We start from the raw sequence: 11802 nt of genomic DNA on the forward strand, positions 1-11802 counted from the left end.
TCTTGTTTTGTTTTTTAATTGTGCATTTTCGCAAAATAATTGCGAATGGTCAAAGCACTTAAAATGTCATCAGAATTTCCCAACTTTTTGCCAAAATCTGCCTAAAATGGCAGTATTTTAAGGGTCATGTTCTTTGCAAATTGACTTTGAATGCGTGGAAAAAACAATTCACGAAAAAAAGGACACATTTTCCCTGTTTCTCAAATTTCAGTGAAAATGTTGCAAATCTCTAGTGTTCATTGACATACAGTATACAAATAGGTGCATTAAATGTGCCTTCTTATTTATATACAAATATATCTATTTATATATTTACATATTCAATTAAATTAGGCCATGCCAAACAGTGCAGCAAAGGAACAGTGAACATGTATTTTTATTTTATTTTAATGCAATATCATATTGTATACTTTATTACCAGATTGTCACAATATACTGGTTCAATAAGGGTTCAACTTCTGGCTGAGTATTTTAATGCACGTTAAAAGAGCAGTTCATCCTACTCAGGTTTTAGCCGCCATTATGATGGGAAACAGGTGTCCCACCTGGGACAAACACCCCTATATTCAGCTCGCAAGGCAGTTACGGTGAAGTCACCAGGTTTAAATCTCCCTCAAGGGAAACAAAATAGCGATTCAGTTTTCAGTGCTGGTGCATTTCTTTGATGCCCATTGCCATCTGATCTGAAGCCGCAAGGCCATCCGTAGTGGCTTCCTATTGGTCAATGGTTTGGCTGCCATTTTGAATAGCCCAGGAAAGAGAAGAGACACTGGCACCTAAAACTGTATGAGGGGGTCCTGGGGGCTTACAATTGTTTCTCGGCTTCGAGGGGGACCCCCTAGATCAAATACGGGAAAATAATGCCCAAAAGTACAAAATAAGTACAAAATAGTGCTCCCGGGTAACACAATTCCAAAGGCAGAATACAGAATGAATGGAAGTATAATGTAATCTAATATAGAGGAACAGGACTTGGGAATTATTATTTCAGCTGACTTCAAAATAGGCAAGCACTGTAACAAACCCATGCGGAAAGGCAGCGGGATTGTTAGGTGGTGGTGATGCCGCTTCATTGGTGAGACCTCACCTAGATCCAAAGAAATCCGTTACGTCCCTGTCTAGTGCTAATGGGGATCTTCAAAGCTTCCAAAGTTAGCGTTAAGGCCCTTCATATTGCTAAGACAGACATTAGTATTAATGATATGCAAAAGAGGTATGGAACACATCCACGCATACTCACAGTCGGCCGTTACAGTTAACACGGGTCATAAAGCAATTTAGGTCATAGCTAAACCTAGCATTACGGTAGGTGCTTCCAACACCTAACGCCGGGTTACACTCATTGTTTTAACCTTGTCCAGGGTGTTGAAGCGGCCCACTTTGGCTTCTTGCATTACCGTAGCAATATAGAAAGCCAAAGTAAATACGCCGGACTGGACAAAAGAAATATATCCAAGATCTCTGTATATCCTTAGAAGCTATAATGAACCCGAAGGCATGCATTAACTCCTTAATGAACCCGAAGGCATGCATTAACTCCTTAATGAACCCGAAGGCATGCATTAACTCCTTAATGAACACGAAGGCATGCATTATGATTATATTTTTACTTTGAATACTTTTTTAGTTTTTTTGTTTGTTGAGACTATGGATTTGTTTGTTTGTTTTTTTGGTTCGGCATTGTCCCTTTTTGCTGGATCGGTTCGCAGAGGATCTATTGCCCTGAAGATGGTGGTCATCTACTAGGGTGGGGTACATTCAAACTTTTTTTCATGCACCCATTGAGTGCCATTGTGGCTTCAGAGAGCCTAGGTAGCCCCACTGATACTCAGTCGGTTATTCTGAGGCTTTTAAATGTTCGTTTTTTTAAAGTATATAAAAGAAAACTTGATAACAGGCACCATTATGTAACCAGCTATTATATGGCTAGAGCACACGTCAAACAGCAAATCAAATGATAGATAAATACTCCACCAGACTCCGATGAAATAGATACAGCACTGTAAGGTTGAATATCACAATGCGATCTTTATCATCCAAACTACAGAAACCAACGTGTCCGTCCCCTCGTCCCCTCTGGGACCTTACTCAGGACCCTGATAGCAAGCTATCTTCATATGTGTAATTTATTTTTGTCAATATTTAATTGTTTTGTTGTAACTATATATTGTGCTTAAATTGGCTATTCGTCCCTATTAGCCACCTCTGGCAAGTAAGGCTAATGGCCAGTACTGTAGAGAGGGGGTTCGATTTGTAGGGGGCTATGGGAGTAGGCCCCTGGGAGGAATGTTAGGCCACCCGGGGGGCTTCAGAGGATAGCTTAACCCTTTGTATGCATAGGACTTATATCGCTATGCCCTTCAATGGATTGAAAGCTAGTTTTGGGGGGAATTATGAACCCCTTGGCTACCAATAGTTAATACATTTTTATCGAAGGCAGATACCAGGTATACAGTACTGTATGTTGTTTTGCAATATATACCTAGCACCCCCCATTACAATATGGATAAAGTGGGCCAATGGTTCTGGCAGCTAGCACAGGAGTGTCTGGCTCCTCATTATCATGATCCTAATGATGGCCCTAATGGCCGTTTCGCTTGCATATAATTATCTTTGTGCAAACTAACGTCCATGATCAATTTTGAGACAGATAAGGATAAAACGGGGTCTGAGGATTTCCAGCAAATAGGAAAATGGCCAAACTAAGTGATTCTTATCTGCCATCAAACGGTTTGTTTCTATCTACAAAAAGGGATTGTTGGTTGAGTGAGTGGCATTGATTGCAGGCTTATGTGCTGTTAATATTTTTTTCCGCTGAGTAATTACTAAGCCTTCCTCAGAATGAAACAATACATGGTACTGTAATTCCTCGGCTGTAAAATTGGTGCAAAAACCAGTGCAAAACAATTGCACGAGATGTATCAAAGGTAAAACTCCAAAGGCTTATAATTAATGTTTGCCCTTGTTTTGCAGCTGTGAGATATTAGTAAATAGATCCCAAATATCACAGATAATGAAAGCAGTCGCACCTGAGCATAAATGCATCATATTACTGAAGCATACAGGTTTGCATTTCAGGATCTGATGGAAATGAACTGACTACAATAATCTTTTGACCTATGTAAACGTGTATCTTATGCTAAACCATTTCCAAGTTTAGCAACACTGATGGAAACAGATCATGGGTATTTTCACTTGGTCCCCGACAGGTTAGAGGTCCAGCTAATTTTGTGTACTTTTTGATTGATAGGTCAAAAAATAACTCATTAAGCCAACAGCATTGGTTTACTTCCAGTAGTTTTTGATTAGCTGCGGAAAGCACATAATGTATCAGTTACAGCCCACGAAGCATGGCATGCCTGCTCAATTATTGAAGACGTTAGACAGGGCTCTTCTACATAATGAACTCTGTTTCACATTTCAAGTGGTAATGGGAACTCTGCGTTTTACATTACCTGCCTCTGATTGAGGCTCTCTGCTTGCTGAAAGCATGAGCTGATGGCCATCAGACACGTTGTGAAACTACAAGAACAAAACTTGATCTCTAGCTGTCTGTACCCTTAACCTGTTGCCAGCCTCAACTCATCCTAGTATGTTGCTTGTCACATAATATCAAGGTAGGTGTCAGAAAAGGGTTTTTGCCATTTGTGGGGACTACTATAATCCCCTTGATTTGTAGGTGTTGTTATAGTTACCGTTGTATAGCTCTCAAACAGTCCCCAAAGCTAATGCACGGCTTGTATGTTAATTTGGGTGGTTCCATAGTATCCCACAGATACAAGTAATACATCGAAGTGCCATCCATCCATTGAGGGTGCGTAGATAGATTTGCCCGACCAATGTTAGTAAGATTTTGCCTTATTTCCAGTTTGGATTTAGGCACGCAGATCCGATTCAAGTTAGCGGAATCTAAACTCGCTCATCTCTATATCAGTGCTTTGCAGATCTATCTGGGATGTCTTCCACTTGGATGGGACAAATATATTTTGCAGAACATGAAAAGACACAAGACCACCCGGCATTGATTACTTCTCCAGCCCGTGTTCCCTATAGGAAGTGTTTTTATGTCGATGCCTTAATTATTCTATCAAACATAACAGGATCACAGTTGCTCTAGTAACATTTATGTTTTCCTGTACTGGCACTCATGAGCATTTTTCTGAGCAGAGATTACTTCCACAGTTCTTGTCCTAATGTTGAATACATTAAAATTAGGCCACGAATATGTATTAACGTTGACTGGTTGCAAAACATCTGTGAAAATAGCAACACCAAATTTATCAAAGAGAAACTTCCATTAAAATGTTTTTATTTTTCTTCTTTTTATATATATATATATATATATATATATATATATATATATATATATATATATATATATATACAGTGGTCGACAAATCACCAAAAAATCTACTCGCCGAACAAAAAAATCTATTCGCCACCTAGTACCACACGTGTGCTGCTTGGGCCAATAGGAGCTCGCCATCATGTTAAATCCACTCGCCCGGGGCGTGCAAATGTATAGGTTTGTCGAACACTGTATATATATATATATATATATATATATATATATATATATAGCCATGCCTGGGTTGGCTACCACTCTGCCCTCCCTGACATGCAAGCCCTGGTAAGAGCAGGCAAGTGTCAGGACCAATTATAGGGTTTCCCCACACAGGCAACTCTTTTAAGTGACAGGGGAGGAGGTGGAACTAGGTCTGTGTTCTGCCCAATCCTGGGTTAAGAACTAGTACCTTCCCCCTACTGTACTTAAGGAGTCGCACCACCCAAATTTAGTAGTGTCTCTACCTGAGAGAGAGACAGGTAACACACAGGATTGCTGTGTACTGGCATACCCTGGTCCTCTCCCCTTAGGGGGAGAGTGAGTGATTACCTTTCCCCTGGCCCTGCAAGAGGGTTAGAGAAGAGCAGGTACTGCTGCAGGGGCCATTGACCCGCAGTGTGGGTCCAGGGACCATACAGACGTTGGAGACCTACAATGAACTGCATTGGGCAGAGGCCCACATGTTACTGTTTGTACAGAAGGACAATAAACCAGATTCCAGTTGAATATACCTCCGTTCTAGAGTGTAATCTTTCTGGGGGGGGGAGAGGTAACCGTTTCTACCGTAGGAGATTGCCTCCATACATCTGGAGCCTGCGGCAGATGGAGGCGGTGCGTACCCAGAGATAAGCAACTATAATGTACCACAGAAACCAGTCCTGTTTTCCCCAACAACATCGCTGGAGACTCAGATCTACTGTGAGCCAGCAGGTATGCACCAACCTACACCATGTAATGGTGACATCACCCAAGGAGTGGGGGAAACACTGTTACATATATATATATATATATATATATATATATATATATATATATATATATCCCAATAGCAATAATTGTAAACAAAATTTGGGGGAGCACTTCGATGATGAAGTCACGGTAGGGGTGCGCTGTTGGAGCGCCACCTAACATTTTGTTTACTATTTTTCTCACCTTGGACTAATTTGAATAATCATTGCTGGGAAATCTGCACCTGATATTTGTCATATTTCTTCCCATTTTCATAGTATTTCCTGCTTTGTATATTCCCCATGTTCTTTACTCCAGAGATTCTCAACTCCAGTTCTCAAGACCCTCCAACAGGTCAGGTTTTCAGGATATCCCGGCTTCAGCCCAGGTGGCTCAAACAGTTCCAGCTTCAGCACAGGTGGCTCAATCAGACCCTGCTTCTACTGAGCCACTGATTGAGCCACCTGTGCTGAAGCAGGGATATTCTTAAATCCTGGCCTGTTGGGATGTTCTTGAGGACCTGAGTTGAGAAACCTTGCTTTACTTTATTATAATACACTTTTTTTTATTGGTAGTATTTTTTATATTAACATTTTTTGTAACTTTTATATACTTATTTTTATTTCACACAGTGACAATCGATTTACTTTGACTTCTCACACATTGAGCTTATTGTCACCTGCTCGTATTAACCCTTCATCGTATGCATTTACGTGTTTCTAGGTGATCTTTTACCCAGTAGAAATAACTTAGGCAAAAACTGTTTTAAGATGAAGAACTTCTGCTCTTCTAACGTACAAAACACTTTTTTTCCATACTCATAATTTGTTTACTGCTAACAGAGCCAACAATGCATTTCAAAGGACCCAGCACTGACGTTTACATAGGAAAGGCCCAGTGTTGGGAAATATGGGAAAATGTTAGGAGTTGTTTCCATCTCAGCATGTAACAGGGAAAACCCCAAAACAAAGTGGTGCTTGCTTAAATTGCCGCACATGAGATGTATGCAGGGATAAGCACTGTGTTGTTAGGATCAGCTACTTCAATAAGGTAAACTACGTCAGCTTGTGCTGGTTGATAAAAGCATATTACCTTGTTGGTTGCTTTAAAGGAGCAGTTTCCCCTACGCATGTTGTTTTTTTTTTTGCCCCCTTTTTTACAAGGTGGGATCAGGGGGTCCCTCTGAGTCAAGCACCGCTCTTTTCATCTCCAGGGATCCCCCTGTTCCCGAGATACATACCGGTGAAGTTACCAGGTTTAAATCACCCTCAAGGAAAATTAGCTGCCAAATCTCTGGCCAATAGGAAGCGGTAACATCATCGGTTGAGGCTTCCTATGGATGGACATTTAAATCCCCTTTAAAAGCCTTGACGTAATACCAGTAACTTCAGTATGATGTATCTCGGAAACTGGGTGGTCACTGGAGCTGAAAATAGGACAGTTCAGCTCTGGAGGACCCTCCGTTCCAATTGTGTAAAAAGATGAAGGATAGTTAGGGGGGATTGCTCTTTTAAATGATCTTATAGAAGGGATACTTGCTATAGCATCTTTAACAGGAGAAGCACACCAATGACCCTTTCTCTCTTTCCATGCAATATTGGACAGCACAGTGACAAGTACCTTCTTGGTGGGACAGGTGGCAGTCCTTTTCCCCTCCTACTGTCTCTGTAAGTTCTCCCTACTTATCACATAGATTGTAAGCTCTTCAGGTCAGAAACACCTTTTCCTAATGTTACTTTTATGTTGAAACACTAATGGCACAAGTATTACTACTGTAAAGCGCTATGTACATGAATAGCCCTATATAAATAAATCTATACATACATACATCTTCTGAACTCTGGCCTCCTCTTCTATGACTGTAGGGCATCAATAACTGAAAGTGATCTGTTAGTATTGGGACATTTTCTGAGCACATTTTGCTCTGCCTCCCACATCCGGGACATGTTTAGGTAACTGGTAACTCCCTCTCATGGATGTTGGAACAGTTATCTATTTCTGCTTCACATAAAGACACATTCCACATAGGTATGTTTTGTTGACATTAGTATGCTTTAAAAGTTTGTGGATCATTTTCTGGGAACAGGTATTTATTTTTCCCCATAAGTATCTCTACAGCAAAACCACATTAGCATAAATAAATCCTTCCAGGTGATTATTTCTCACAGCCCTCTCGCCCCCTAAAAGAACCTTTCACTAGAGCCCTGAACCAGCTGGTTAACATACCAACGAATGGTGATTAGGTGTTATCTTTTCCTTTTCCATCTATGTTCTGCCTACCTCTCTGCTAGGTGAAAAACAACAGAATGGGACATGCGGTTACGGACGTCTCGCCGAGACCAAGCCTTCGCCGGCGTTCGGCAGAACAGGGACCCTCTGCCACTGGCCGCTCCGGCGCCAGCCACCTCTCCAAGGTAAGTTAACTTAAGGGTTCATTTAGCGGTTAAGGTAGGGGGTAAAGGATAGCGGTTTTAGGATAAGGGGTTAGGTTTTTAGGGTAGAGGTTTGGGGTACAGGGTTTAGGATAAGGAGTTAAGGTTCTTAGGGTAGGGAATTAGGGTAAGGGTTTATGGTGTGGGATTTGGGTAAAGGGTTTTAGGATAAGTGGTTAAGGTTTTCAGGGTAGGGCGTGGCGTTAGTATTAGGGGTTAACATTAGGAGTTTTTAGGATAAGGGGTAAGGTTAGGGACTTACCTTGGCAGCGCAGCGGTCGGCCGCGAGAGGTCCCTGCGTTGGGGTGAGCAGCGGCAAATTGGCCAGGACCAAATGTCCTAAACCGAAAAACAAAGCCTACTATAGCAATTAAATCCATAGGTGGAATGTGCGGACTGACATCTTCAGTTTATACTGCCAGGGATGTCTACATTCTGCTTTTGCATTGGTATCTCAGCACAGATATCTTCAAATGTTACCTCACAGAAAATTGTATGGTATGTGAATTATGTAAATGTCTGATAAAGTTGTTTAATTTTAGGATGCCTTCTGAGGACTGGCATATTTTTATTCCATCTGAGATCAGATACCTGATTATTTGATAAATATCTTAACTCAATTTCCCAAGAAGTAATAAGCAGTTCAGTGTACATATGTATATTTTTAATGATACAGTGCCAACAAGGTATACAGTTCTTTACAATAAAAAAAAAGACATTAGAATACAGGGAATTATAATACAATAAGTGCAATAAACAGGAAAGTTTAAAATAGGAAAATAAATCCCTGGCCCAGGAAGCTTACAATCTAAGTGTGCCATAAGTGCTTTCTAGGATGGAATTGCAGAGACCACACTAATCCACAAAAAAGAATGCTTTAATGTCTAGAAGCCACGTGCTCACAAGTGCGCTGTTCATGACAGATGGTATATTGGGACGGTTTGAGGGGAGATATTATTAATCTGAGGAACGATGCGTGGGGAAAAGGGAACCAGCTGGTCAGCTTTGTGTATTAACCCTTGTCCCATATACAGGTCACGTGCTCACAAGAGTGCCACACGTGACAAATGGTTAAAAAGACTTTTGATACTGTTGATCATGTTATCTTATTAAACAAGCTCTAGTAATCAGGAATAGGGGAACATGCTTTAAACTGGTTTCACTCCTACCAATCGGGTAGATCCCAATACAATATGTATCTATCATGGGCTCTAAATCCAACCCCTTGGAGCTCTGTTCTGGGGCCCCTTCTCTTTTCAATCTTCATTAATGATCTATCTACAGCTTGTAAGGCAGCTTCAATGCACATGTATGCAAATGACACAATCTTATACACTGGCGACACACTTTATTCGAGCTCGGCTAGTCCCACGAATTCGGGGATACCCGGGTGTATTGAGGTTTGTGACTGTTTTCTGCCCGAGTGCATTACATTATTTTCCAGGCAGGGATTGAAGCATTTTATTCCCGCTGGCTGCAATACTGCACAGTATATATATATATACTGCATTACAATTCATGAATTTATGCCATCTGGTAGACACGCGAAGCATTGCAGCCTATTAAATCCTAATCATTATCATTTAACAGATCAGCCGCCCGTTAGCCAGGCATGAACCATGGCTGGGAAGGCAAACGCAACGGGGCTTGTCTGAGGTGAGGAGCGGCGCATTCCAGGTATCTGCCAGGTACATACTGGGTATTTGCTCGAATAAAGTGTGTCGCAGCAGTATGCACACAGTTCCAGCCTCACTGACCTTGGACACATACTTCAATCTTATTTTTAAAGACTTGAAAATTGGATTTCCCAAATCAAACTGTTTGTAAACACTGACAAAACTGTAATTATGATATTTGGGACTAAGGTTAAATTTCTAAAGCTGCCAATGACACAGCAACAGATGAGAACCAACTGTACTCTAATACCATTCTAGCCCCTACCACTAGTTTTAAATATCTGGGCATGTGGTTTGACTCCCATTTAACAATAAGGTTGCATATTGATACTCTGACATCCAAAACATATGCCAAACTAGGTGTACTATGGAGACACAGTATATGGTACAGCAACCCAAACTCACCTTAGCAAACTAGACACCCTCTACAACTCAATATGCCGCTTTGTTCTACAATGTAACCACAACACATCACTCAATGCTCAAATAACTACATTGGTTATCACGAGTCTAGAAGCAAAGTAAATTCTTCCAGTCTATCTGAACAAATTCCTCACCCTTTCCACACGCAGCGCTTATCACCTGAGATCTGACTCCAAAAGACTGTTCATGGTCCCAAGGTTCAACAAAGAATCCGGCTGCTCCTCCTTCTGTTACCGTGAACCTCAGAACTGGAACTATCTAAGTTCCTTCAAGACTTCAGATGTCTCACATTTTAATCTGGTCTGTAACTGGTCCAGTAAATACACTCAGAGTCATATATTATCTCTAACTGTCCATGAAATGTCTGTAAATATCATGTATAACCCTGCTCATTTAATGTAACCATGTATTGTCATCACAGTCATAACTCAGTGCCCAGGACATAGTTGAAAACGAGAGGTAACTCTCAATGTATTACTTCCTGGTAAAACATTTTATAAATAAATAAAAAGAAGAAGATCAAATGTAAAGACATTTTCACAAAGCTAAATAAATCAGCCTCCTACAGATCAACACATGGTAGAGTTGCAAGTAGAATATTGGATTAATTGTCCTTAGATGGAAGTTGGAAGACGAAATAATAGTGATTAGTGATCCAATTTCCTCTGGTTTATGGACCTCTATGAAAAAATGGCAAATTTCTATATGCGACCATCACCAATTTCACATGAATTCAGCAAAGACATTTTATCTTGTAATTAGCTGCCTCATAGAAGAAATGGTGGTGTATCATGGTACTGCTTATGGTGCAGGTGACACTGGTGGCTCTACATATCTGAATGACATACAAACACTTGAGAAAATAATCCTCTCCCCACTTAAAGCTTTATTTTCACCTAGCGGTGTTACTGGGTCAACCTATAAAAATAATGTGCCTCACTAAGCTATGGTGGGATCTGAAATATCCAGTTGGTATAACAATATCTCGCTATGGGGGATCCAGTGGCTAAGAGCTATTCAGTGTGTGCAAATACATCTGCATTAATTCTTAAGGCCAACTGGCTTTTATCAGCCTGCACGAGGTTGCAAGATACAAAGATAAAGCATTTGGCACTCATAGCTAATAGCTAATGATCAGGCAGATAAGATTCTATTTTAAAGTCACTTTTATGGACTCCAGCCCAGCAACCGGCAATTCATCCAAGCTGTGGCCATCCGGGTAGGTCATCAGAGCAAGAATTATATTTTCTATTCTTGGTGGTAGATAATTTGTATAATAATATTTTAACAGCTGATGTATTGAAAAAGAACATGATCTTGTAATGGATGCAGCTGATGAAATTTATACCTGTCAAACATTATGTTATATAAAATATTTTTCCTGCCTCCTAGCCAAGATTTCTTCAATCTATTGAATAATTCACAATGGTGGGTACAGTTCTTCCCTTAAAACCAAGCCACAAGAGAACAAAAATATTGATTCTGTTTATTATATTAAGATAATACTTATCAACAGACATAGGTTCAAAAATAATAATCCTGATTTGGGGATGCAGTCCATCTATCTCATGTAACTGATATTAAAGAAGCAATGCTGCTTTTTCCTCTTTTTATTACCAGGATGGGTAACAGGGGGAGTCCTTTAGAGCTGAACTGTGTTATACTTAGCAGTAACGTTTCCAGTGTACAAACTGGCTATTCAAATCTTGTGGATCCCGCGAGGGAAGAGCAAGCCCCATCGTCTGTTGCAGCTTCTTATCGGATGGCCATTTAAATCCCATGGAGTAATGTCTGTAGCCGCACCCATACCGTGAGAAAAAGGGTCAAAATGGTAGGATTGCTGCTTTAATTGAGTGCTGATATTCTCCAGGCAAGGAGTGGCCCACTGCAGGCCTCAAGAGCCACCAACAGGTCAGGTTTTCAGGATATCGCTGCGTCAGCACAGGTGGCTCAATCAGTCCCTGCTTTTGCACAGGTG

The 11802-nt window shown here is 40.7% G+C and overlaps 1 long non-coding RNA gene across 2 annotated transcripts; it reads left to right on the forward strand.

Moving 5' to 3' along the window:
- Nucleotides 1–3437: 3437 nt before the first annotated feature.
- Nucleotides 3438–11215, forward strand: LOC142498580 (uncharacterized). Of its 2 annotated transcripts, XR_012802497.1 has the most exons (5): nucleotides 3438–3617; nucleotides 5113–5275; nucleotides 6899–6960; nucleotides 7585–7707; nucleotides 9974–11215. It is a non-coding gene; the product is annotated as an uncharacterized LOC142498580 (long non-coding RNA). The 2 variants fall into 2 exon arrangements; XR_012802498.1 differs by lacking the exon at nucleotides 5113–5275.
- The last annotated feature ends 587 nt before the right edge of the window (nucleotides 11216–11802 follow it).

This window comes from Ascaphus truei, chromosome 7, assembly GCF_040206685.1.
Source record: "Ascaphus truei isolate aAscTru1 chromosome 7, aAscTru1.hap1, whole genome shotgun sequence".
Classification (NCBI taxonomy): Eukaryota; Metazoa; Chordata; class Amphibia; order Anura; family Ascaphidae; genus Ascaphus; species Ascaphus truei.